The following is a 25,167-nucleotide window of genomic DNA, read 5'->3' as shown; positions in this document are numbered from 1 at the left end:
GCACCAAGCCTCCAGTGCGTCTCCAGAGCCCTGTTCCTCCTCCACGCACTCTCCCTGTGGTGCGTGTCTCCAGCCCAGTACCATCAGTGCCTACACCACGCACCAGGCTTCCAGTGCGTCTCCAGAGCCCTGTTCCTCCTCCATGCACTCTCCCTGTGGTGCGTGTCTCCAGCCCAGTACCTCCAGTTCCGGCACCACGCACCAAGCCTCCTGTGCGTCTCCAGAGCCCTGTACGCACTGTTCCTTCTCCCCGCACTCGCCCTGAGGTGCGTGCCCTCAGCCCGGTACCACCAGTGCCGGTACCACGCACCAGGCCTACTGTGCGCCTCGAGAGTCCAGTGTGCCCTGTTCCTGCTCCCCGCACTAGCTTTGAGGTGCGTGTCTCCAGCCCAGTACCACCAGTTCTGGCACCACGCACCAGGCCTACTATGCGCCTCAGCAGGTCAGAGTCGGCCGTCTGCCCAACGCCGCCTGCACTGCTCGTCTGCTTAACGCCGCCTGCACTGCTTGCCTGCCCAGCGCCGTCTGAGCTGCCTGCCTGCCCAGCGCCGTCTGAGCCATCAGTCTGCCCAGCGCCGTCTGAGCTGCCTGCCTGCCCAGCGCCGTCTGAGCTGCCTGCCTGCCCAGCGCCGTCTGAGCCATCCGTCTGCCCAGCGCCGTCTGAGCCATCCGTCTGCCCAGCGCCGTCTGAGCCATCCGTCTGCCCAGCGCCGTCTGAGCCATCCGTCTGCCTAGCGCCATCTGAGCCATCCGTCTGCCCAGCGCCATCTGAGCCATCCGTCTGCCCAGCGCCATCTGAGCCATCCGTCTGCCCAGCGCCGTCTGAGCCGCCCGTCTGTCCCGAGCCGTCAGAGCCGCCCGTCTGTCCCGAGCCATTAGAGCCGTCCGTCAGTCAGGAGCCGCTAGAGCCGTCCGTCAGTCAGGAGCCGCCAGAGCCGCCAGCCAGTCAGGAGCCGCCAGAGCCGGCAGCCAGTCAGGAGCCGCCAGAGCCGCCAGCCAGTCAGGAGCCGCCAGAGCTGCCAGCCAGTCAGGAGCCGCCAGAGCCGCCAGCCAGTCAGGAGCCGCCAGAGCCGCCAGCCAGTCAGGAGCTGCCAGAGCCGCCAGCCAGTCAGGAGCTGCCAGAGCCGCCCTCCAGTCATGAGCTGCCCTCCAGTCATGAGCTGCCTTCCAGTCATGAGCTGCCTTCCAGTCATGAGCTGCCCTCCAGTCATGAGCTGCCCGCCAGTCATGAGCTGCCCGCCAGTCATGAGCTGCCCGCCAGTCATGAGCTGCCCGCCAGTCATGAGCTGCCCTCCAGTCATGAGCTGCCCTCCAGTCATGAGCTGCCCTTCAGTCATGAGCTGCCCTCCAGTCATGAGCTGCCCTTCAGTCATGAGCTGCCCTTCAGTCATGAGCTGCCCTCCAGTCATGAGCTGCCCTCCAGTCATGAGCTGCCCTCCAGTCATGAGCTGCCCTCCAGTCATGAGCTGCCCTCCAGTCATGAGCTGCCCTCCAGTCATGAGCTGCCCTCCAGTCCAGAGCTGCCCTTCAGTCCAGAGCTGCCCTTCAGTCCGGAGCTGCCCTTCAGTCCGGAGCTGCCTCTCTGTCCGGAGTTGCCTCTCTGTCCGGAGTTGCCTCTCTGTCCTGAGCTACCTCTCTGTCCTGAGCTACCTCTCTGTCCTGAGCTGTCTCCTCTATCTAGGGGGGACCTTTGTGAAGGTTCCTAGACCAGGGTCGGGGGCGAGGGTCGCCACTCAAAGGACGCTAAGGAGGGGGACAAAGACAATGGTGGAGTGGTGTCCTCGTCCTGCGCCGGAGCCGCCACCGCGGACAGATGCCCACCCAGACCCTCCCCTTGAGATTTAGGGGTGCGTCCGGAGTCCGCACCTCAGGAGGGGGGTACTGTCACGTCCTGACCATAGTTCTTGTGTGTTTTGCTTGTTTAGTGTTGGTCAGGACGTGAGCTGGGTGGGCATTCTATGTTGTGTGTCTAGTTTGTCTGTTTCTGTGTTCAGCCTAATATGGTTCTCAATCAGAGGCAGCTGTCAATCGTTGTCCCTGAGTGAGAATCATATATAGGTGGCTTGTTTTGTGTTGGGAGTTGTGGGTGGTTGTCTTCTGTCTTTGTGTTCTGCACCAGATAGGACTGTCTCGGTTTTCACATTTGTTATTTTGTATTTTGTATAGTGTTCACGTTATTGTCTCTTCTTTATTAAATCATGTTGAACACTAGCCGCGCTGCATTTTGGTCCTCTCCTTCACCCCAGGAAGAAAGCCGTTACAGATACTGTCACGTTCCTGACCTGTTTTCTGTTGTTTTGTATGTGTTTAGTTGGTCAGGGCGTGAGTTGGGGTGGGTATTCTATGTTGTGTGTCTAGTTCGTCTGTTTCTGTGTTCAGCCTAATATGGTTCTCAATCAGAGACAGCTGTCAATCGTTGTCCCTGATTGAGAATCATATATAGGTGGCTTGTTTTGTGTTGGGGATTGTGGGTGGTTATTTCCTGTCTCTGTGTTTGTGTTCTGCACCAGCTAGGACTGTGACGGTATGTTCTTTTGTTATTTTGTATAGTGTATTGTTTTGTGTTGATTAAATTCATTATGGAAAATTACCACGCTGCGTATTGGTCCTCTGATCCTTCTCGCCTCTCCTCGTCTGAGGAGGAGGACGACTTAGACTGCTGTTACAGAACCACCCACCAAACAAGGATCAAGCAGCATGGCAACGGGCAGCAGCGACAGCAGCAGCGGTACCAGGAGGAATGGTCATGGGAGCAAATATTTAACGGAGAAGGACCCTGGGCTAAGGTTGGAGAATATCGCCGCTCTCAGGAAGAGATGGAGGCAGCTAAAACCCAGGAGCGGTGGTCTGAGGAGGCAGCACGGAAGCGGGGCTGGAAGCCCGTGAAGAAACCCCAAAAATTTCTTGGGGGGGGGCTAAAGGGTAGTGTGGCGAGGGCAGGTAGGAAACCTCCGCCCACTTCCCATGCTTACCGTGGAGAGAAGGAGTACGGGCAGACACCGTGTTATGCGGAAGAGCGCACGGTGTCTCCTGTACGGGTGCATAGCCCGGTGCGGGTTATTCCACCTCCCCGCACTGGGCGGGCTAGAGTGAGCATTGAGCCAAGTGCCATGAAGCCGGCTCTACATATCTGGCCTCCAGTACGTCTCCTCGGGCCGGTGTACATGGCACCAGCCTTACGCATGGTGTCCCCGGTTCGCCAACACAGCCCAGTGCGGGTTATTCCACCTCCCCGCACTGGACGGGCTACGGGGAGCATGCAACCAGGTAAGGTTGGGCAGGCTCAGTGCTCAAGGGAGCCAGTACGCCTGCACGGTCCGGTATATCCGGCGCTACCTTCCCGCCCCAGCCCAGTACCACCAGTGCCTACACCACGCACCAGGCTTCCTGTGCGTCTCCAGAGCCCTGTACGCACTGTTCCTTCTCCCCGCACTCGCCCTGAGGTGCGGGCCCTCAGCCCGGTACCTCCAGTTCCGGTACCACGCACCAGGCCTATAGTGCGCCTCGAGAGTCCAGTGTGCCCTGTTCCTGCTCCCCGCACTCGCCCTGAGGTGCGTGCCCTCAGCCCGGTACCTCCAGTTCCGGCACCACGCACCAGGCCTATAGTGCGCATCGAGAGTCCAGTGTGCCCTGTTCCTGCTCCCTGCACTAGCCTTGAGGTGCGTGTCTCCAGTCCGGTACCACCAGTTCCGGCACCACGCACCAGGCCTACTGTGCGCCTCAGCAGGTCAGAGTCGGCCGTCTGCCCAACGCCGCCTGTACTGCTCGTCTGCCCAGCGCCGTCTGAGCCATCCGTCTGCCCAGCGCCGTCTGAGCCATCCGTCTGCCCAGCGCCGTCTGAGCCATCCGTCTGCCCAGCGCCGTCTAAGCCATCCGTCTGCCCAGCGCCGTCTGAGCCATCTGTCTGCCCAGCGCCATCTGAGCCATCCGTCTGCCCAGCGCCATCTGAGCCATCCGTCTGCCACGAGCCATTAGAGCCGCCCGTCTGTCCCGAGCCATTAGAGCCGTCCGTCAGTCAGGAGCCGCTAGAGCCGTCCGTCAGTCAGGAGCCGCTAGAGCCGTCCGTCAGTCAGGAGCCGCCAGAGCCGCCAGCCAGTCAGGAGCCGCCAGAGCCGCCAGCCAGTCAGGAGCTGCCAGAGCTGCCAGCCAGTCAGGAGCTGCCAGAGCCGCCAGCCAGTCAGGAGCTGCCAGAGCCGCCAGCCAGTCAGGAGCTGCCAGAGCCGCCAGCCAGTCAGGAGCTGCCAGAGCCGCCAGCCAGTCAGGAGCTGCCAGAGCCGCCAGCCAGTCAGGAGCTGCCAGAGCCGCCAGCCAGTCAGGAGCTGCCAGAGCTGCCCTACAGTCATGAGCTGCCCTACAGTCATGAGCTGCCCTCCAGTCATGAGCTGCCCTCCAGTCATGAGCTGCCCTCCAGTCATGAGCTGCCCTCCAGTCATGAGCTGCCCTCCAGTCATGAGCTGCCACCCAGTCCGGAGCTGCCACTCAGTCCGGAGCTGCCACTCAGTCCGGAGCTGCCACTCAGTCCGGAGCTGCCACTCAGTCCGGAGCTGCCATTAGTCCAGAGTTGTCCCTCTGTCCTAAGCTACCTCTCTGTCCGGAGCGATTTCTCTGTCCTGAGCTACCTCTCTGTCCTGAGCTACCTCTCTGTCCTGAGCTACCTCTCGGTCCTGAGTTGTCTCCTCTATTTAGGAGGGGCCTTGGTGAAGGTTCCTGGACCATGGTCGGGGGCGAGGGTCGCCACTCAAAGGACGCTAAGGAGGGGGACAAAGACAGTGGTGGAGTGGTGTCCTCGTCCACCGCCGGAGCCGCCACCGCGGACAGATGCCCACCCAGACCCTCCCCTTGAGTTTTAGGGGTGCGCCCGGAGTTCGCACCTTGAGGGGGGGGTTCTGTCACGTTCCTGACCTGTTTTCTGTTGTTTTGTATGTGTTTAGTTGGTCAGGGCGTGAGTTGGGGTGGGTATTCTATGTTGTGTGTCTAGTTCGTCTGTTTCTGTGTTCAGCCTAATATGGTTCTCAATCAGAGACAGCTGTCAATCGTTGTCCTTGATTGAGAATCATATATAGGTGGCTTGTTTTGTGTTGGGGATTGTGGGTGGTTATTTCCTGTCTCTGTGTTTGTGTTCTGCACCAGCTAGGACTGTGACGGTATGTTCTTTTGTTATTTTGTATAGTGTATTGTTTTGTGTTGATTAAATTCATTATGGAAAATTACCACGCTGCGTATTGGTCCTCTGATCCTTCTCGCCTCTCCTCGTCTGAGGAGGAGGACGACTTAGACTGCCGTTACAGATACGAGTTGGGTCAAAGGAAAAGACGGGGAAACTTGCTGAGGGACAACATTAAGATTTGTTAGGAGTGTGTGGGCTGCGATAAAAGCCTGAGTCACAAACCTCTGCTGACTTTTCCTCACCATTAAGACAGCAGCTGTGAGACAAACACACTAAATGTCCCCCGTTTCAGAAAGCTGGGCTTATGACGGACGTCACTACTTCACAGGAGAGGCAAAATGCGTTTTTCCCCCCAGAAATGCCTTCTTGAACATTTGAACTTTCATGTGCCTTAATAACAAACGCATACGTCATCTGAAAATACGAATACAATTGTTAAATTGTTAAATTACTAGTTGGTTAAAAAACTATTTCAAATTTTGGAACATAAAACCAAAAACAGATGGTGGGTCACACATGTTCACTAAATACACTGATTGTACAAAACATTAGGCACACCTGTACTTTCCATGACATAGACTGACTAGGTGAATCTAGGTGAAAGCTATGATCCCTTAATAATCAGTGTAGATGAAGAGGAGAAGACAGGTTAAAGAAGGATTTGTAAGCCTTGAGACAATTGAGATATGGATTGTGTATGTGTGCCATTCAGAGGGTGAATGGGAAAGACAAAATATTTCAGTGCCTTTGAACGGGGTATGGTAGTAGGTGCCAGGCACACCGGTATGAGTGTGTCAAGAACTGCAACGCTTCTGGGTTTTTCATGTTTCCCATGTGTATCAATCATGTTCCACCACCCAAAGTACCAGCCAACTTGACACAACTGTAGGAAGTACTGGAGTCAACATGGGCCAGCATCCCTGTGGAATGCTTTCGAACACCTTGTAGTCCATGCCCCGAGGAATTGAGGCTGTTCTGGGGGCAAACGGATGTTTTGTACACACAGTGCATGTATACACACATGCTGCAGAGGGAATAGACTAAGGCATGTTAGCTCCTCTGAGATCCCCAAGCTAACACTGTTCACTGTATAAGTCACATCTCTCAGCGCGGTACATTGATATAAACTGCAGCAGTTCCAGGAGGTTAATTAAGTTAATAAAAGGTCATAAACCTCATCTTGGCCATGACTTCACAATTGCCGTGAAGTATCAAACCCAGCAGCGCGGTATCCTCTCAAAAGTGGCATCTAAAGTTAAAATTGTGCCAGGAGGGATGAAAATCAGCTCCTAAAGCGCATAGAGCTCCTGCTACTGATCATGCCTTTGGAAAAAAATATGTTTTTTTCTGGAAAATGGCTGCAACAGTACATCCATAACCAGGGGAAATGGTTTATAGCAGAATTCCTCTCATCCACATAATGCCTTTCCCATTTGCTTGTCAGTACAAAAACACCATTTAGCCATACCCTAGTCTACAGCCATGAGCCATGGTCCAGGAAGATTGAGTTGCACCGACCAGTGGGTCCCCAATCCAGCATTAGGGAAATAATGCCCTGGGCTCAAATACTGTCCAAAGGTGGAAACAGAAGTGGAATTGAGATGGTCCTCAGAGGAGAGCATGCCCTCATGGAAAAAGGGTTCCAACAGGGTTATTCGACTGTCCCCATAGGATAATCCTTTTTGATTCCAGGTAGAACCCTTTTTGGAAAAGGTTCTACCTGGAACTGAAAAGGGTTCTTCAAAGGGTTCTCCTATGGGGACAGCTGAAGAACCGTTTTAGGTTCTAGATAGCACAATTTTTTTCTGAGAGTTTACTGCTGCTGTTCCAGAACATAGTCAATTGTCACTTTTACACCTCCAGTATTGACCTTATGTTTAAATCCTGCCTGGCTCGGTTATTTATCTAGGGCTGAAACATGTCTCAGCTTCATAGAATCAAGGTTATTATGACTTCAACCTGTGTTCTTTCCTCTTGGGGATATCATGGGTATAAAAAAATGATGCTATAATATTGACTTTATTTATTTTGTTTTGTTTGTAGAGAATTGACAGATTATCTTCTGTTATTCCCCCAACTATTAGATCGCTGCTATCTTTTTTTCTCCCAACTATGAGGTATTATATTAATATAGGGCATTATATTAATATGAGATATTATAATCCTTTCCAAAGAGCCTATCAGCATGGAGGTCAATCAATCAATCAATTAATCAAATGTATTTAAAAGCCCTTCTTACATCAGCTAATGTCACAACCTGCTGTACAGAAACCCAGCCTAAAACCCCAAACAGCAAGCAATGCAGGTGTAGATGTCACAAACGTCGTAGTGAGGAGACCAAAGTGATGTGAATACATCTTCTTTAATTATAACGAAGAATAATAACCAAACTAACACAAAATAACAAAAACGAACGTGAAGCTAAATATAACGATTGCAGACATACAACATCACATAGACAATCACCCACAACCCAAACTGGAAAATGGCAACCTAAATAGGATCCCCAATCAGAGACAACGATAAACAGCTGCCTCTGATTGGGAACCAATCTAGGCCACCATAGACCTACATAATGCTTAGACTACACACACACACCTAGACATACCCAAAACCCTAGACAAGACAAAAACACACATACCACCCTCGTCACACCCTGACCTAACCAAAATAATAAAGAAAACAAAGATAACTAAGGTCAGGGCGTGACAGTACCACCCCCCAAAGGTGCGGACTCCGGCCGCAAAAACTGACACTAAAGGGGAGGGTCCGGGTGGGCCTTCTTACTTCTTACGGCGGCGGCTCGGGTGCAGCTATGTGTCATCTGCATAGCAGTGAAAGTGAACATTATGTTTCCGAATGACATCACCAAGAAGTAAAATATATAGTGAAAACAATAGTGGTCCTCAAACAGAACCTTGAGGAACACCAAAATTTACAGTTGATTTGTCAAGAGGACAAACCATCCACAGAGACAAACTGATATCTTTCCGACAGATAAGATCTAAACCAAGCCAGAACTTGTCAGTGTAGACCAATTTGGGTTTCCAATCTCTTCAAAAGAATGTGTTGATCAATGGTATCAAAAGGAGCACTAAGGTCTAGGAGCACGAGGACAGATGCAGAGCCTCGGTCTGACGCCATTGAAAGGTAATTTACCATCTTCACAAGTGCAGTCTCAATGCCATGATGGGGTCTAAAACCAGACTGAAGCGTTTCTTATACATTGTTTGTCTTCAGGAAGGCAGTGAGTTGCTATGCAACAGCTTTTTCTAAAATGTTTGAGAGGAATGGGAGATTCGATATAGGCCGATAGTTTTTTATATTGTCTGGGTCAAGGTTTGGCTTTTTCAAGAGAGGCTTTATTACTGCCACTTTTAGTGAGTTTGGTACACATCCGGTGGATAGAGAGCTATTTATTATGTTCAACATAGGTCGGCCAAGCACAGGAAGCAGCTCTTTCAGTAGTTTAGTTGAAATAGGGTCCAGTATGCAGCTTGAAGGTTTAGAGGCCATGATTATTTTCATCAATCTGTCAAGAGATATACGGTAGTACTAAAAAACTTGAGTGTCTCCCTTGATCCTAGGTCCTGGCAGAGTTGTGCAGACTCAGGACAACTGAGCTTTTGGAGGAATACGCAGATTTAAAGAGGAGTCCGTAATTTGCTTTCTAATGATCATGGTCTTTTCCTCAAAGAAGTTCATGAATTTATTAGTGCTGAAGTGAAAGCCATCCTCTCTTGGGGAATGCTGCTTTTTAGTTAGCTTTGCGACAGTATCAAAAATAAATGCTGGTGGTGTCTAATTGTAGATTAAGAGACTTTCTGACCCCAAGATGTGACGAAGTTCTGAGATAAATCAGTCAGGTAAATCCCTTCAAAAAGAACTGAGCAATCCAATAGTTTGGTAACACTGTATTTGTCAGTGTGATTTTTTATAGCTCTCATTTAATTAATTCATTCGGAAATGATACTACATGACAAAATACCATAGAGCTCTGGATCAAGACAAAAACAAAGCAGCCCTTTTTGTCTAATTCATAGAGGTCTGGACATACATGATGATCAACACTTCCAATTGGGACTAGGAGACGCCTGGAGATGTGATGACATAGCCCTGTCTCTCTGCATTGTCTAAATGTCACACAGGGCTGTGGCGAAAGAGCACGGCACTGAACTATTCTAAGGTCTTCTAAGGACTGCGGAAAAGGTATTTTGACCTTAATGGAACTTCCTGGTTAAAACAAAAGTTGGATGGCATGATTTCGGAGGACATCATATACTGTGTCTTCAAAGTTTTGTGTCAGTTCAATCCATAGACAATTACACACCCTCTGACTCTCCTGCCAACTCTGCATGTCCCTGAGCAGCTTGAGGGCCTGACAGCAATGGGGGATATGGATGCAGACAGACAAATCAGGTGAATTGGCAAACCCTTGAGAAAGATGAGCAAAAAATACTATATATATATATTTTTTTTACAAATACTGAGCTATAGTGTATGATCCAAAAAAGAGAGAAAATTATATTTTATATTAATACAATTGCTCAGAGAAATATATTTTGTTTAACAAATATTATAATGTTTTTCTTTCAAAAAGATAGGTGTCAAAATTATTGGCACCCCTGTTTTCAATACTTTTTACATCCTACCCTTGCAAGGACAATAGCACAGAACCTTTTTCTATAATGTTTAATGAGATGGAGAACACATTGGGATGGATCTTAAATCATTCCTCCATACAGAATCTTTCCAGATCCTTGATATCCTTCAGTCTGCGCTTATGGACTGCCCTCTTCAATTCAACACACAAGTTTTCAATGTGGTTTAAGTCCGGAGACTGAGATGGCCATTGCAAAATGTTGATTTTGTGGTCAATTATTCATTTATTTTAGGATTGTGATCAATTTCCTTCTTGGGGTCAATGTCTCACTGGAAGGTCCACTTTCGGACAAGTTTCAGCCTCCTGTCAGAGGCAACCAGGTTTTTGGCTAAAATGTCCAGTTACTTGGTAGATTTTATGATGCTGTTGACCTTAAGGGCCTCAGGACCAGTGAAAGCAAAACAGCCCCATAACATCAACGATCACCACCATATTTTACAGTAGGTATGAGGTTATTTTTTGCATATGCATCTTTCTTTCAATGCCAAACCCACCACTTGTGTGCCTTGCCAAATACCAATTTTTCATCCATAGCATCAGTTCCAATCCAAGTGCCGTTTAGCAAACTCCATGTCACGTCTGCTCCCGCTCTTCCCCCCCCTGGCGCTTGAGGGCGCCAGGCTGCCCTGCATCACACACTCCTATCATCCATTACGCACACCTGCCTTCCCTCGTCACGCGCATCAGCGATATTGGACTCACCTGGACTCACTCATCACCTGTTATTACCTCCCCTATATTTGTCAGTTCCCCAGCTCTGTTCCCTGCTTCTGCATTAATTGTTTTTTGTTTGTATTACTAGTTTGCTGATGCTGTTCCTGTCTCGTTCTTAATTTTTTTTGACTCCCTGTATCTGCTTTGTCTCTCCAGTGTCATTCCAGGTGACAGAATGCAGAAGTCATCACACTAAGCATCAGGGAGTACTGGCGTTCCGGTTGGTATGGTGGCATCGGCTCTGGGTCGCCACCGATGGAACCGGGGGTGCCTAGCCAGCTCGTCGGGCTTCCACGACCTAGCTGGCTCGAGAGGTTTCCTTGCCCCGGTTGGCACTGGTGGCGCCCATCCCACGTCAGGCCTCAGCCGGATCGTCAGTTCTTGTTCGCCCAGCCGGTCCAGGAGTTTTTTTTGTTTGTTTTTGATTTGTTGGTGACGTCGGGGTGGATTCCACCGCCGATGGAACCGGAGGTGCCTAAGCCAGCCCGTCAGGCTTTCACGCCCTGGCTGGCTCGAGAGGTTTCCTTGCCTCGGTTGGCTTGGCGGCATCCCATCCCACGTCACACTCCACCAGATCTTCGGGCTCCCTCTCTGCAGCGGGATCGACAGGCGTCTTGCCTCAGCCGGATCGTCGGGCTTGGTGCCGGGTTGGTTCCTCTGGGGATCGAGGCAGCAGGCAGGGCACTCTGGCGTCACCCCAGGTGAGCCGGCACCATTCTCACCCAGAGCCTTCTGTTGCACATATGTTTTTGTATGTTACTTTTCCTGAGTTTTCCACGCATTCCCAGCATAAGGCACGATTCAGGCGCGTCAGGGAATTTTATAGACAGATCATTCGCCCATAGTTTAGGGATCCACATTGTTCCAGTGGCTATCCACTTCCCAGTTCACGCCTTAGACAGTCGACCATTAGGGTCAGGGTTGATTAGGGAGGCCACCTCTCCTCTGGGCATGGTGACGCAGGGGGGTCACAAGGAGAGAATCAGTCTCTTCCTCATTGACTCTCCTGCGTTTCCCGTTGTGCTAGGCCTACCCTGGTTAGCCTGTCATGACCCCACTGTTTCATGGCAACGGAGGGCTCTCACGGGGTGGTCGCGAGAGTGCTCGCGGAGGTGTTTAGGGGTTTCCGTTGGTGCTACTACTGTGGAAAGTCCAGACCAGGTCTCCACCGTGCGCAGTCCCCCCGAAAACTCCGACTTGGCTCTCGCCTTCTCCAAAAAGAAGGCGACTCAATTACCATCTCATCGTCGGGGGCATTGTGTGATAAATCTCCTGGTAGACGCCGCACTTCCCAGGAGTCACGTGTATCCCCTGTCACAGGCGGAGACGGTGGCTATGGAAACATATGTCTCCGAATCCCTGCGTCAGGGGTTCATTCGGTCCTCTACTTCACCCGCCTCCTCGAGTTTCTTTTTTGTGAAGAAGGAGGGAGGTCTGCAACCGTGTATTGACTATCGAGACCTAAACCAGATCACTGAGGTACAGTTACCCGCTACCGCTCAAAGCCACAGCGATTGAGTCAATGCACGGGGTGCGCTTCTTCACCAAACTAAATCTCAGGAGCGCTTACAATCTGGTGCGTATCCGGGAGGGAGACGAGTGGAAGACGGCGTTCAGTACTACCTCAGGGCACTATGAGTACCTCGTCATGGCGTACGGGTTGATGAATGCTCCATCGGTCTTCCAAGCCTTTGTAGACTAGATTTTCAGGGACCTGCACGGGCAGGGTGTAGTGGTGTATATTGATGACATTCTGATATACTCCACTGCACGCGCCGAGCATGTGTCCCTGGTGCGCAGGGTGCTTGGTCGACTGTTGGAGCATGACCTGTATGTCAAGGCTGAGAAATGCCTGTTCTTCCAGCAGTCCGTCTCCTTCCTAGGGTACCGCATTTCCACCTCAGGGATGGAGAGTGACCGCATTTCAGCCGTGGCAATTGGCCGACTCACACCACGGTAAAGGAGGTGCAGCGGTTTCTAGGGTTTACTACCGGAGGTTTATCTGGGGTTTTGGTCAGGTAGCAGCTCCCATTACCTCACTGTTGAAGGTGGGCCCGGTACGTTTGCAGTGGTCGGCTGAGGCGGACAGGGCTTTTGGTCACCGGAGGGCTCTGTTTACCTCGGCTCCCGTGCTGGCCCATCCCTCTTTGGCATTCATAGTGGAGGTGGACGCGTCCGAGGCTGGGATAGGAGCCGTGCTCTCTCAGCGCTCGGGTACGCCACCGAAGCTTCGCCCCTGTGCCTTCTTCTCGAGGAAGCTCAGCCCGGCGGAGCGAAACTATGACGTGGGGAACTGGGAGCTGTTGGCTGTTGTCAAGGCTTTTGAAGGCGTGGAGACATTGGCTTGAGGGGGCTAAACACCCTTTTCTCATCTGGACTGACCACCGCAATCTGGAGTACATCCGGGCAGCGAGGAGACTGAACCCTCGCCAGGCAAGGTGGGCCATGTTTTTCACCCGTTTTGTTTTCACCCTTTCTTACAGACCAGGTTCCCAGAACGTGAAGGCAGACACACTGTTCCTGCTGTATGACACAGAGGAGCGGCCCGTGGATCCCACCCCCATACTCCTGGCCTCCTGCCTGGTGGCGCCGGTAGTGTGGGAGCTGGACGCGGACATTGAGCAGGCGTTACGTGCAGAGGCTGCTCCCCTCCAGTGTCCCGCTGGGCATCTGTACGTTCCGTCTGCTGTCCGTGACCGGCTGATCTATTGGGCCCACATGTCACCCTCCTCTGGTCATCCAGGCATCGGTCGGACGGTGTGCTGTCTGAGTGGGAAGTACTGGTGGCCCACTTTGGCTAAGGACGTGAGGGTTTATGTTTCCTCCTGCTCGGTGTGCGCCCAGTGTAAGGCTCATAGACACCTGCCCAGAGGTAAGCTACACACCTTACCCGTTCCACAACGGCCTTGGTCGCACCTGTCAGTCGATTTCCTTACCGATCTTCCTCCCTCACAGGATAACACCACGATCCTGGTCGTTGTGGACCGTTTTTTCCAAGTCCTGTCATCTCCTCCCTCTGCCCGGTCTCCCTACGGCCTCCCTGCGGAAGCCTTGTTTACACACGTCTTCCGGCTCTACGGGGTGTCTGAGGATATAGTGTCTGATCGGGGTCCCCAGTTCACTTCGAGGGTCTGGAGGGTCTCGATCAGCCCTACCTCGGGTTTTCACCCCGAGAGTAATGGGCAGGTAGAGAGAGTTAACCAGGATGTGGGTAGGTTTCTGAGGTCTTATTGCCAGGACCGGCCGGGGGAGTAGACAGCGTTCGTGCCCTGGGCAGAGATGGCCCAGAACTCGCTCCGCCACTTCTCCACTAACCTCTCCCCCTTCCAGTGCGTACTGGGGTACCAGCCGGTTCTGGCGCCTTGGTATCAGAGTCAGATCGAGGCTCCTGCGGTGGATGACTGGTTCAGGCACGCAGAGGAGACATGGGACGCCGCTCATGTTCCCCTTCAGCGGGCCGTGCTGCGCCAGAAAGCCAGCGCAGACCATCACCGCAGTGAGGCCACGGTGTTCGCACCGGGGGACCGGGTCTGGCTCTCGACCCCAAACCTACCCCTCCTCCTGCCCTGCCGGAAGCTGGGGCCGCGGTTTGTGGGGCCATTTAACTTCTCTAGGATAGGGGGCAGCATTTTCACTTTTGGATGAAAAGCATACCCAAATTCAACTGCCAGCTACTCCTCACCAGAAGATAAGATATGCATATTGTTATTAGATTTGGATAGAAAACACTCTGAAGTTCCTAAAACTGTTTGAGTCATGTCTGTGAGTATAACAGAACCTATTTAGCAGGCGAAACCCCGAGGACAAACCATTCCGAATTTTTTTTTTTTGAGGTCACTGTCTTTTCAATGGATTTTCATTGGGAATACAAATACCTTCTTGCAGTTCCTACCGCTTCCACTGGATGTCAACAGTCTTTAGAAATTAGTTAAGGGTTTTTCCTTTGTGTAATGAAGAAGTACGGCCATTTTGAATCAGGGTCACTTGAAGTGTCCTGTTAGATAGAGGCGCGTGACCAGAAAGCATGCTACAGATTGTTTTAATCCTGTATTGAACACAGATCATCCCGTCTTCAATTTTATCGATTATTTGCGTTAAAAAATACCTAAAGTTGTATTACAAAAGTAGTTTGAAATGTTTTGGCAAAGTTTACATGTAGCTTTTGAGATTTTGTATCATGTTTCACGAGTTGGAACCGGTGTTTTTCTGGATCAAACGCGCCAAATAAATGGACATTTTGGATATATATCGACGGAATTAATCGAACAAAAGGACCATTTGTGATGTTTATGGGACATATTGGAGTGCCAACAACAGAAGCTTGTCAAAGGTAAGGCATGAATTATATTTTTATTTCTGCGTTTTGTGTCGCGCCTGCAGGTTTGAAATATGCTTATCTCTCTTTGTTTACAATGGTGCTAACTCAGATAATAGCATTGTTAGCTTTCGCCGAAAAGCCTATTTGAATTCTGACACGTTGGCTGGATTCACAACCAGTGTAGCTTTAATTTGGTATCTTTCATGTGTGATTTAATGAAAGTTAGATTTTTATAGTATTCTATTTGAATTTGGCACGCTGCATGTTCTCTGGCTTTTGGCCAAGTGAGACAGTGTCCCGCCTAAACTCAGATTTTTGGAAATAAATATGAACTTTACCGAACAAAACATACATGTATTGTATAACATGAAGTCCTATGAGTGTCATGTGATGAAGATCATCAAAGGTTAGTGATTAATTTAAACTCTATTTCTGCTTTTTGTTACTCCTCTCTTTGGCTGGAAAAATGGCTGTGTTTTTCTGTGGCTATGTACTGAGCTAACATAATCGCAAGGTGTGCTTTCGCCGTAAATCCTTTTTGAAATGAGACACTTTGGCTGGATTAACGAGAAGTTTATCTTTAAAATGGTGTATAATACTTGTATGTTTGAGGAATTTTAATTATGAGATTTCTGTTGTTTTGAATTTGGCGCCCTGCAATTTCACTGGCTGTTTGTTAGGTGGGACTCTACCATCCCACATATCCCAGAGAAGTTAAAGTCCTGAGGAGACTGAACGAGGTTAGTTACAGGTTACAGCTTCCCCCCGATTACAGTATTAACCCCTCATTCCATGTGTCTCTCCTCAGGCCGGTGGTGGCTGGCCCGCTCCAGGAGTCTGAGGTGCGGGAGGTTCCTCCACCCCCTCTGGACATTGAGGGGGCCCCGGCGTATTCCGTTCGCTCCATACTGGATTTGAGGCGTCAGGCGAGGGGCCTTCAGTACCTCGTGGAGTGGGAGGGGTACGGTCCGGAGGAGAGATACTGGGTTCCGGTGAAGGACGTGTTGGACCCTTCAATGCTGCGAGAATTCCACCGTCTCCGTCCGGATCGCCCTGCACCTCACCCTCCGGGTCATCCCCGAGGCTGGTGTCGGTGTGCTACTGGAGCCGCGCGTCAAGGGGGGGGGGTACTCTCACGACTTCCGGCGAAGTCGGTTCCTCTCCTTGTTCGGGCGGTGTTCGGCAGTCGACGTCACCGGTGTTCTAGCCATCGCCGATTCACCTTTCATTTTCCATTTGTTTTGTTTTGTTTTCCCAGACACCTGGTTTACATTCCCTCATTACTTGTCGTGTATTTAACCCTCTGTTTCCCCCATGTCTGTGTGTGAAATTGTTTGTTGTAAAGTGCTTGTGCACTCTGACTGGTTCGCGACGGGTTATTTTGTACCCATATTTTGTTGTTCTTGGTGTCGTTGGTTTTGCAAATTAAACTGCTCCGGTTATTACCCAGTTCTGCTCTCCTGCGCCTGACTTCCCTGCAGCCAGTCACGCACCCCTTACAGAAATGGATGAAATAAGTAAAGAACCTCTTAAATATAACTAAATGTAATTGAAAATGTTATCTATGCGATCCCCAAAAGTAATGATTTATCATGATAGTGCCATAAACAAAAACTAGTAATGCTGCATACTCCAAGAAAGGTTCAAATGTCACCTTTCTGGTATAATAGTTATACATTGCTGAGGTGTAGTCACTTTTGAGGACTCAAGCTCAAGTACACAGTAAAAATATGATACAAATATGAAAATATGTAATGTTCTTGTAACGGCTCTCGTTGGTGGTAGAAAAATTAGACCAAAGCGCAGCGTGGAAAGTGTTCATGATTTTAATTCAAAAAACACTCAAACAAAATAACAAAATCGAAAACGAGAACGCACAGTTCTGTCAGGCAACAGTAACTAAACAGAAAACAAGATCCCACAACTGAAGGTGGGAAAAAGGGCTGCCTAAGTATGATACCCAATCAGAGACAACGATAGACAGCTGCCTCTGATTGGGAACCATACCCGGCCAACAAAGAAATATACAAACTTGAATGCCCACCCCAAATCACACCCTGACCTAACCAAATAGAGAAATAAAAAGGCTCTCTAAGGTCAGGGCGTGACAGTTATATGATTGATTTTCTATTCAACAAAACTGTATGAATAAGGCTTGAAATGACTTATCTTATTTCTAAATATAGTATAATCAATTTATGTCTAATGTCTAACTATAACATTTCACCTTCCTTATAATTGTAAAATACATATTTGTATATTTAGTGTTAGAGAAAATGTGCATATATTATTTTCTATAGGTCTCTCTTGATACAAACGTCTGCCCCCTTCTCTGTGAACATCTCACAGAGCTCTAGCTTGGCTTCCTGAACTTGCTAGGAATTTGCCTTTCATCTCACATTAATCTTGTCCGTTTACGACAAACAGAAGGTGACAGTCGGAAAAGCGCATGAAATGGTAGCAGGGACATCCCAGCTTCAAGTGGTGTCAGATTTCCCATCCTGCTTCAAACAGGCAGACGAGACATACTCCTGTGTCTGTGAGAATCCGGGCTACCTCTTAATGCAAGCCATTTCGATCCATGGTGTCCACATATCAATTTATAAGTGGAAATGTCAGTCGGAACCGGTACCAGAACCACGCAGGACCCCAAAACAGTGGACTTTAAATCTAAGATTATTAACAACTCAAATGGTCCCGTATATCTCAGTTGGTAGAGTATAGTGTTTGCAACACCAGGGTTGTGGGTTCGATTCTCACGGGGGACTAGCATGAGAAAAAGTATGCAATCACTACTTTAAGTCACTCTGGATAAGAACGTCTGTTAAATGACTAAAATGTGAAAATTATAAGGACTTTTCATGAGGCTTTTGTAAGCTGAAGATATGTTTTTATTAGGCGTTTCTAAACTGAAGATATTTTCACCAATTATTTATCACTGACAAGGGAGAGAAATGAGATGTGCTGGAAGAAGAGAATCCTAACCTCTATTCATAACCATAACCTAATCATATTCTAATATGTTTTAATTGTCCAATCTATTCTAATCGATTCATATTCTATTCTCTTCTATTCTATTACTCTAATCTATCATATTCTAATCTATTCTAACAGATTCATATTAATTTTCCATAACTCCTTGCTGCTGGCTATCAGCACTAATAATATGAATAACAAGCTCCATATAGTAGCTCCCGGATATTATGATCTCATGGTCAAGCCTGGCATCTCATGGTGAATGGTCAATCAAAACTAAGGGAAACTGAATGATTTTTACTTGTGTTGTCCTTCTGTTTTAGTATCATCTGCCTCAGCCGTGTCAGGGTTGTGGTTAGTATCATAGCAATAGGCGGCTGAGGCTAGATGTATGGTTAGTGCTCAGAATAAAGATCACAATCTCACTGTTATATAAAAGATGTAATATGTAATTCGACACAACAACATTTAGCCTATCATGCTCTGTTTCTCATCTTTGCATAATTGATTCCTATCCTGATATACAGTACCAGTCAAAAGTTTGGACACACCTGCTCATTCAAGGGTTTTTCTTAATTTTTTTACTATTTTCTACATTGTAGAATAACAGTGAAGACATCAAAACTATGAAATAACAAATATGAAATCATGCAGTAACCAAAAAAGTGTTAAACAAATCAAAATATATTTTAAATTTGAGATTCTTCAAAGTAGCCACCCTTTTCCTTGATGACAGCTTTGCACACTCTTGACATTCTCTCAAACAGCTTCATGAGGTATGCTTTTCCAACAATCTTGAAGGAGTTCCCACATATGCTGAGCATTTTGTAGGCTGCTTTTCCATCACACCTCCTCCTCCATGCTTCATGGTGGGAACCACACATGCGAAGATCATCCGTTCACCTACTGTACTCTGCGTCTCACAAAGACATGGCGGTTGGAGCCAAAAATCTCAGATTTGGGCTCATCAGACAAAAGGACAGAATTTCCACCGGTCTAATGTCCATTGCTCGTGTTTCTTGGCCCAAGAAAGTCTCGTCTTCTTGTTGGTGTCCTTTAGTAGTGGTTTCTTTACAGCAATTTGACCATAAAGGCCTTATTCACATAGTCTCCTCTGAACAGTTGATGTTGAGATGTGTCTGTTACTTGAAGCATTTATTTGGGCTGCTATCTGAGGTGCAGTTAACTCTAATGAACGTATTCTCTGCAGCAGAGGTAACTCTGGGTCTTCCTTTCCTGTGGCGGTCCTCATGAGAGCCAGTTTCATCATAGCGCTGGCTGGTTTTTGCGACTGCACTTGAAGAAACGTTAAAAGTTTTTTCGGATTGACTTACCTTCATGTCTTAAAGTAATGATGGACTGTCATTTCTCTTTTCTTATTTGAGCTGTTCTTGCCATAATATGGACTTGGTCTTTTACCAAATAAGGCTATCTTCTGTATACCACCCCTACCTCGTCACAACGCAACTGATTGGCTCAAACGCAGTAAGAAGGAAAGAAACTCCACAAATGAACTTTTAACAAGGCACACCTGTTAATTGAAATGCATTCCAGGTGACTACCCCATGAAGCTGGTTGAGAGAATGTGAAGAGTGTGCAAAGGCTGTCATCAAGGTAAAGGGTTGCTACTTTGAAGAATCTAAAATCTAAAATATATTTTGAAAAGATTAACACTTTTTTGGTAAATGCATGATTCCATATGTGTTATTTAATAGTTTTGATGTCTTCGCTTTAATTCTACAATGTAGAACATAGTAAAAATAAAGAAAAACCCTTGAATTAGTCGGTGTGTCAGAACATTTGACTGGTACTGATAATATATATATATATTTTTAAAGCCACATGAGGCTTGTGAGGGATTTACCATTTCATCCCGTTTACAGGGAAATATACACTGCTCAAAAAAATAAAGGGAACACTTAAACAACACAATGTAACTCCAAGTCAATCACACTTCTGTGAAATCAAACTGTCCACTTAGGAAGCAACACTGATTGACAATAAATTTCACATGCTGTTGTTATAGGCAATTAGCAAGACACCCCCAATAAAGGAGTGGTTCTGCAGGTGGTGACCACAGACCACTTCTCAGTTCCTATGCTTCCTGGCTGATGTTTTGGTAACTTTTGAATGCTGGCGTTGCTTTCACTCTAGTGGTAGCATGAGACGGAGTCTACAACCCACACAAGTGGCTCAGGTAGTGCAGCTCATCCAGGATGGCACATCAATGCGAGCTGTGGCAAGAAGGTTTGCTGTGTCTGTCAGCGTAGTGTCCAGAGCATGGAGGCGCTACCAGGAGACAGGCCAGTACATCAGGAGACGTGGAGGAGGCCGTAGGAGGGCAACAACCCAGCAGCAGGACCACTACCTCCGCCTTTGTGCAAGAAGGAGCAGGAGGAGCACTGCCAGAGCCCTGCAAAATGACCTCCAGCAGGCCACAAATGTGCATGTGTCTGCTCAAACGGTCAGAAACAGACTCCATGAGGGTGGTATGAGGGCCCGACGTCCACAGGTGGGGGTTGTGCTTACAGCCCAACACCGTGCAGGACGTTTGGCATTTGCCAGAGAACACCAAGATTGGCAAATTCGCCACTGGCGCCCTGTGCTCTTCACAGATGAAAGCAGGTTCACACTGAGCACATGTGACAGACGTGACAGTCTGGAGACGCCGTGGAGAATGTTCTGCTGCCTGCAACATCCTCCAGCATGACCGGTTTGGCGGTGGGTCAGTCATGGTGTGGGGTGGCATATCTTTGGGGGGCAGCACAGCCCTCCATGGGCTCGCCAGAGGTAGCCTGACTGCCATTAGGTACCGAGATGAGATCCTCAGACCCCTTGTGAGACCATATGCTGGTGCGGTTGGCCCTGGGTTCCTTCTAATGCAAGACAATGCTAGACCTCATGTGGCTGGAGTGTGTCAGCAGTTCCTGCAAGAGGAAGGCATTGATGCTATGGACTGGCCCGCCCGTTCCCCAGACCTGAATCCAATTGAGCACATCTTGGACATCAAGTCTCGCTCCATCCACCAACGCCACGTTGCACCACAGACTGTCCAGGAGTTGGCGGATGCTTTAGTCCAGGTCTGGGAGGAGATCCCTCAGGAGACCATCCGCCACCTCATCAGGAGCATGCCCAGGCGTTGTAGGGAGGTCATACAGGCACGTGGAGGCCACACACACTACTGAGCCTCATTTTGACTTGTTTTAAGGACATTACATCAAAGTTGGATAAGCCTGTAGTGTGGTTTTCCACTTTAATTTTGAGTGTGACTCCAAATCCAGACCTCCATGGGTTGATAAATTTGATTTCCATTGATAATTTTTGTGTGATTTTGTTGCCAGCACATTCAACTATGTAAAGAAAAAACTATTTAATAAGAATAGTTCATTCATTCAGATCTAGGATGTGTTATTTTAGTGTTCCCTTTATTTTTTTGAGCAGTGTATTTTAAAGATAGAACACACTCTGCCTCCAATGTTCCCGTCTATAAGTTCTCCTTGTTCTCATGTGGTTCAACGCTGTGTGCTTGCACCTATGTGTATCTCGGGGGGCCAGACTCCATCTCCAAATTAAAGTCAGTGCTCCTTGACTTAGGCAACTGCTTGACTCACCATAATTACAGCCATTCTCTATATGCAACACTTTCCATTGTATTCCTTGGGCATTGAATAGATGGGTGATTTAAAAATAGTACGCCAGCGGACTGGCTGTCCGGTAGGGACACAATGATTGCACTTCTATGACACAGAGTTAAGGCACATTATGACTGAGTCACAAGCAGATGTGAATTGAATATACTTAATGTGTATATGTCTCAGGTGTTTTCTGTCTGTGAATTAATATCACAAGCCAAGACGAAATTAATCTGTCATTTAAATGCTGTCATTTGCATATAATTATGGAACAATTTTAAAGGCAGGTCAGATGACAGTGAGAGACAGTAGGGACATTCATCATTTGATCATGAGAAGAATCATCAGTAGGCTAATCCCTTGTTGACCTTCGACTAAAAATGAATTTACACATAATATCAAATGTCAATCATAGACCTCTGAAGGCCATGTTGGAGCTTTTGACAGTTACCAGACCTCTCACCTTTACCCGCGTCATGCTATATTTCTCCGTGGCTGCGTTTACACGGGCAGCACAATTCTGATATTTTACCCACTCGGTAACACTTCCTTTTAAGTGGTCCTAAGTACATGTGTAATTACACTTTAACAATTATTGTAGTTAACTGTAACTCCTAGTTACAAAGTAATAACAAGATGTACCTGGTAGTAATTGCGGTCTGTAATTACAGAAGTGTAAGAACGAATGCTTGTTAGCATGCTTGTTACAAATGGGCAGGTTTCCACTAAATTCACCAACTTAGTGTTTCGCTTCTTCTCAACTGCATCTGATTCATTAACTACTGTGACAAAGATTGGGATCCCTTGTGGAAGTGCTGCTTCCTATGCTCAATATGCTCTAATTACTTACCCATGAATGTGCACTGTTAAACATTGTCACGACTTCCGCCGAAGTCGGCCCTTCTCCTTGTTCGGGTGGTGTTCGGCGGTCGACGTCACCGGCTTTCTAGTCACCATCGATCCATTTTTCAGTTTCGTTTTGTTTTGTCTGTATTATACACACCTGGTTTCAATTCCCCCATCATGTTCCCTATTTAACCCTCTGGCTTTCATTTCTGTTTGTCCGTGATTGTTTGTGCGTTAGGTGTTGTATTTGATACGTGTACGTATCTGTTTATTTTCCATTTGTGGAATTGTGCATTTATTTTGAGTAAAACTCTGTGGTTTCGCTCAACACCTGTGTCCTGCGTTTGACTCCAAATATTCTCCGCACACAACCCTGACAGAATCACGGACCTAACTTCAAATGGAGTCAGCAGGCGCAGCCAGCCCTTCTCTCCCAGTAGAGGAGCAGGTTCAACAGCACGCGACTATGTTGCATAGTTTAGGGACAGCCATGGATCGCGTGCTGCAAACTATGGAAAGATGGGAGAGAGGAGGTCTCCCGGTAAATCATAACCCAGCACCAACACCCGCACCTCTACCTACACCACCATCCATCCCTCCACCGGTCGGAACCAGTGGAATTCGGCTCTCGCTCCCGGGAGCGTATGACGGAACAGCAGCGGGTGTCAGGGTTTCCTCCTACAGCTGGAGCTATACCTGGCATCTGTTCATCCGCCCCCTTCGGGACACGAGAGGGTGGGCGCTCTCATCTCCTGTCTGACTGGTAAAGCCCTGGAGTGGGCCAACGCCATCTGGGGAAGAGAGGGATCTACCCTGGATAATTATGATGACTTCTCTCGCCGCTTCCGGGCAGTCTTTGACCATCCACCTGAAGGGAGAGCGGCGGGAGAGCGATTGTTCTATCTCAGGCAGGGGATGAGGAGCGCTCAAGATTTCGCTTTGGACTTCCGTACTCTGGCCGCTGGTGCGGGATGGAATGAGCGGGCCCTGATCGACCACTACAGGTGTAGTCTACGAGAGGACGTTCGTAGGGAGCTAGCCTGCAGGGACACCACTCTCAACCTGGACCAGCTGGTGGATTTATCTATCCGGCTGGATAACCTGTTGGCCTCCCGCGGGCGTCTAGATCGGGGTCCGCCCATTCCATTACCCAGCTCCTTGGATCCAACCCCTATGGAGTTGGGAGGGGCTGCTAGGAGGGAGACCGGAGGGGGAACCACTCCATGTACCAACTGTGGACGCAGAGGGCACACTGCTGTCCGGTGCTGGGGTGTTTCTCCTGGGAGTCGAGGTAGCAGGCGGAGCACTGGTGGGTCGTCTCAGGTGAGTAGGCACATAACTCACCCAGAGCCTTCTGTTGCACTCATGTGGTTATCTATAGAATTTCCTGGGTTTTCCCCACATTCCCAGCATAAGGCGCTAGTAGATTCAGGCGCAGCTGGGAACTTTATTGACCGCTCTTTGGCTCATAGTTTAGGGATCCCTATTATTCCGGTTGATGTTCCCTTCCCTGTACATGCCTTAGATAGTCGTCCTTTGGGGTCGGGGCTGGTTGGGGAGGTCACAGTGCCCATCGCTATGAGAACGCAGGGGGATCACGAGGAGAGAATTAGTCTCTTCCTGATCGACTCTCCTGCGTTTCCTGTTGTGTTGGGTCTTCCCTGGTTGGCCTCTCATGATCCGATTATTTCGTGGCAACAGAGGGCTCTCAAGGGATGGTCCTGTCAGTGTTCAGGGAGGTGTGTAGGTGTTTCCTTAGGTGCCACTATGGTGGAAAGTCCAAACCAGGTTTCCACCATGCACATTCCTCCCGAATATGCCGATTTGGCACTCGCCTTCTGTAAGAAGAAGGCGACTCAATTACCACCCCATCGACCGGGGGATTGTGTGATAGATCTCTTGGTAGACGCTAAACTTCCCAGGAGTCACGTGTATCCCCTGTCACAGGAGGAGACGGTGGCTATGGAGACATATGTCACCGAATCTCTGGGACAGGGATACATTCGGCCTTCCATCTCACCTGTCTCCTCGAGTTTCTTTTTTGTGAAGAAGAAGGATGGCGGTTTGCGCCCGTGTATTGATTATCGCGGATTAAATAAGATCACGGTAAAATACAGTTACCCGCTACCACTTATAGCGAGTATGACCGAGTCATTACACGGGGCGCGCTTCTTCACAAAATTGGACCTCAGGAGCGCTTACAACCTGGTGCGTATCAAGGGGGGAGATGAGTGGAAGACAGCATTTAGCACCACTTCTGGGCATTATGAGTACCTCGTCATGCCGTACGGGTTAATGAATGCTCCATCAGTCTTCCAATCCTTTGTGGATGAGATCTTTAGGGACCTGCACGGTCAGGGTGTAGTGGTGTATATAGATGACATTCTAATATATTCCGCTACACGCGCCGAGCATGTGTCCCTAGTGCGCAGGGTGCTTGGTCGACTGTTGGAGCATGACCTGTACGTCAAGGCTGAGAAATGTCTGTTCTTCCAACAGTCCATCTCCTTCCTAGGGTACCGCTTTTCAGCGTCAGGGGTAGAGATGGAGAATGACCGCATTTCAGCCGTGCGTAATTGGCCGACTCCAACCACGGTAAAGGAAGTGCAGCGGTTTTTAGGGTTTGCCAACTACTACCGGAGATTTATCCGGGGTTTTGGTCAGGTAGCGGCTCCCATTACCTCACTGCTGAAGGGAGGACCGGTGCGACTGCAGTGGACAGCTGGAGCGGACAGGGCGTTTGGTCACCTGAAGGCTCTGTTTACCTCAGCTCCCGTGCTGGCTCATCCTGATCCTTCCTTAGCATTCATAGTTGAGGTGGACGCGTCCGAGGCGGGGATAGGGGCTGTGC

Source organism: Salvelinus namaycush, chromosome 8 (assembly GCF_016432855.1).
Source record: "Salvelinus namaycush isolate Seneca chromosome 8, SaNama_1.0, whole genome shotgun sequence".
In the NCBI taxonomy this organism is placed as follows: domain Eukaryota; kingdom Metazoa; phylum Chordata; class Actinopteri; order Salmoniformes; family Salmonidae; genus Salvelinus; species Salvelinus namaycush.
This window is presented reverse-complemented; position numbering follows the sequence as displayed.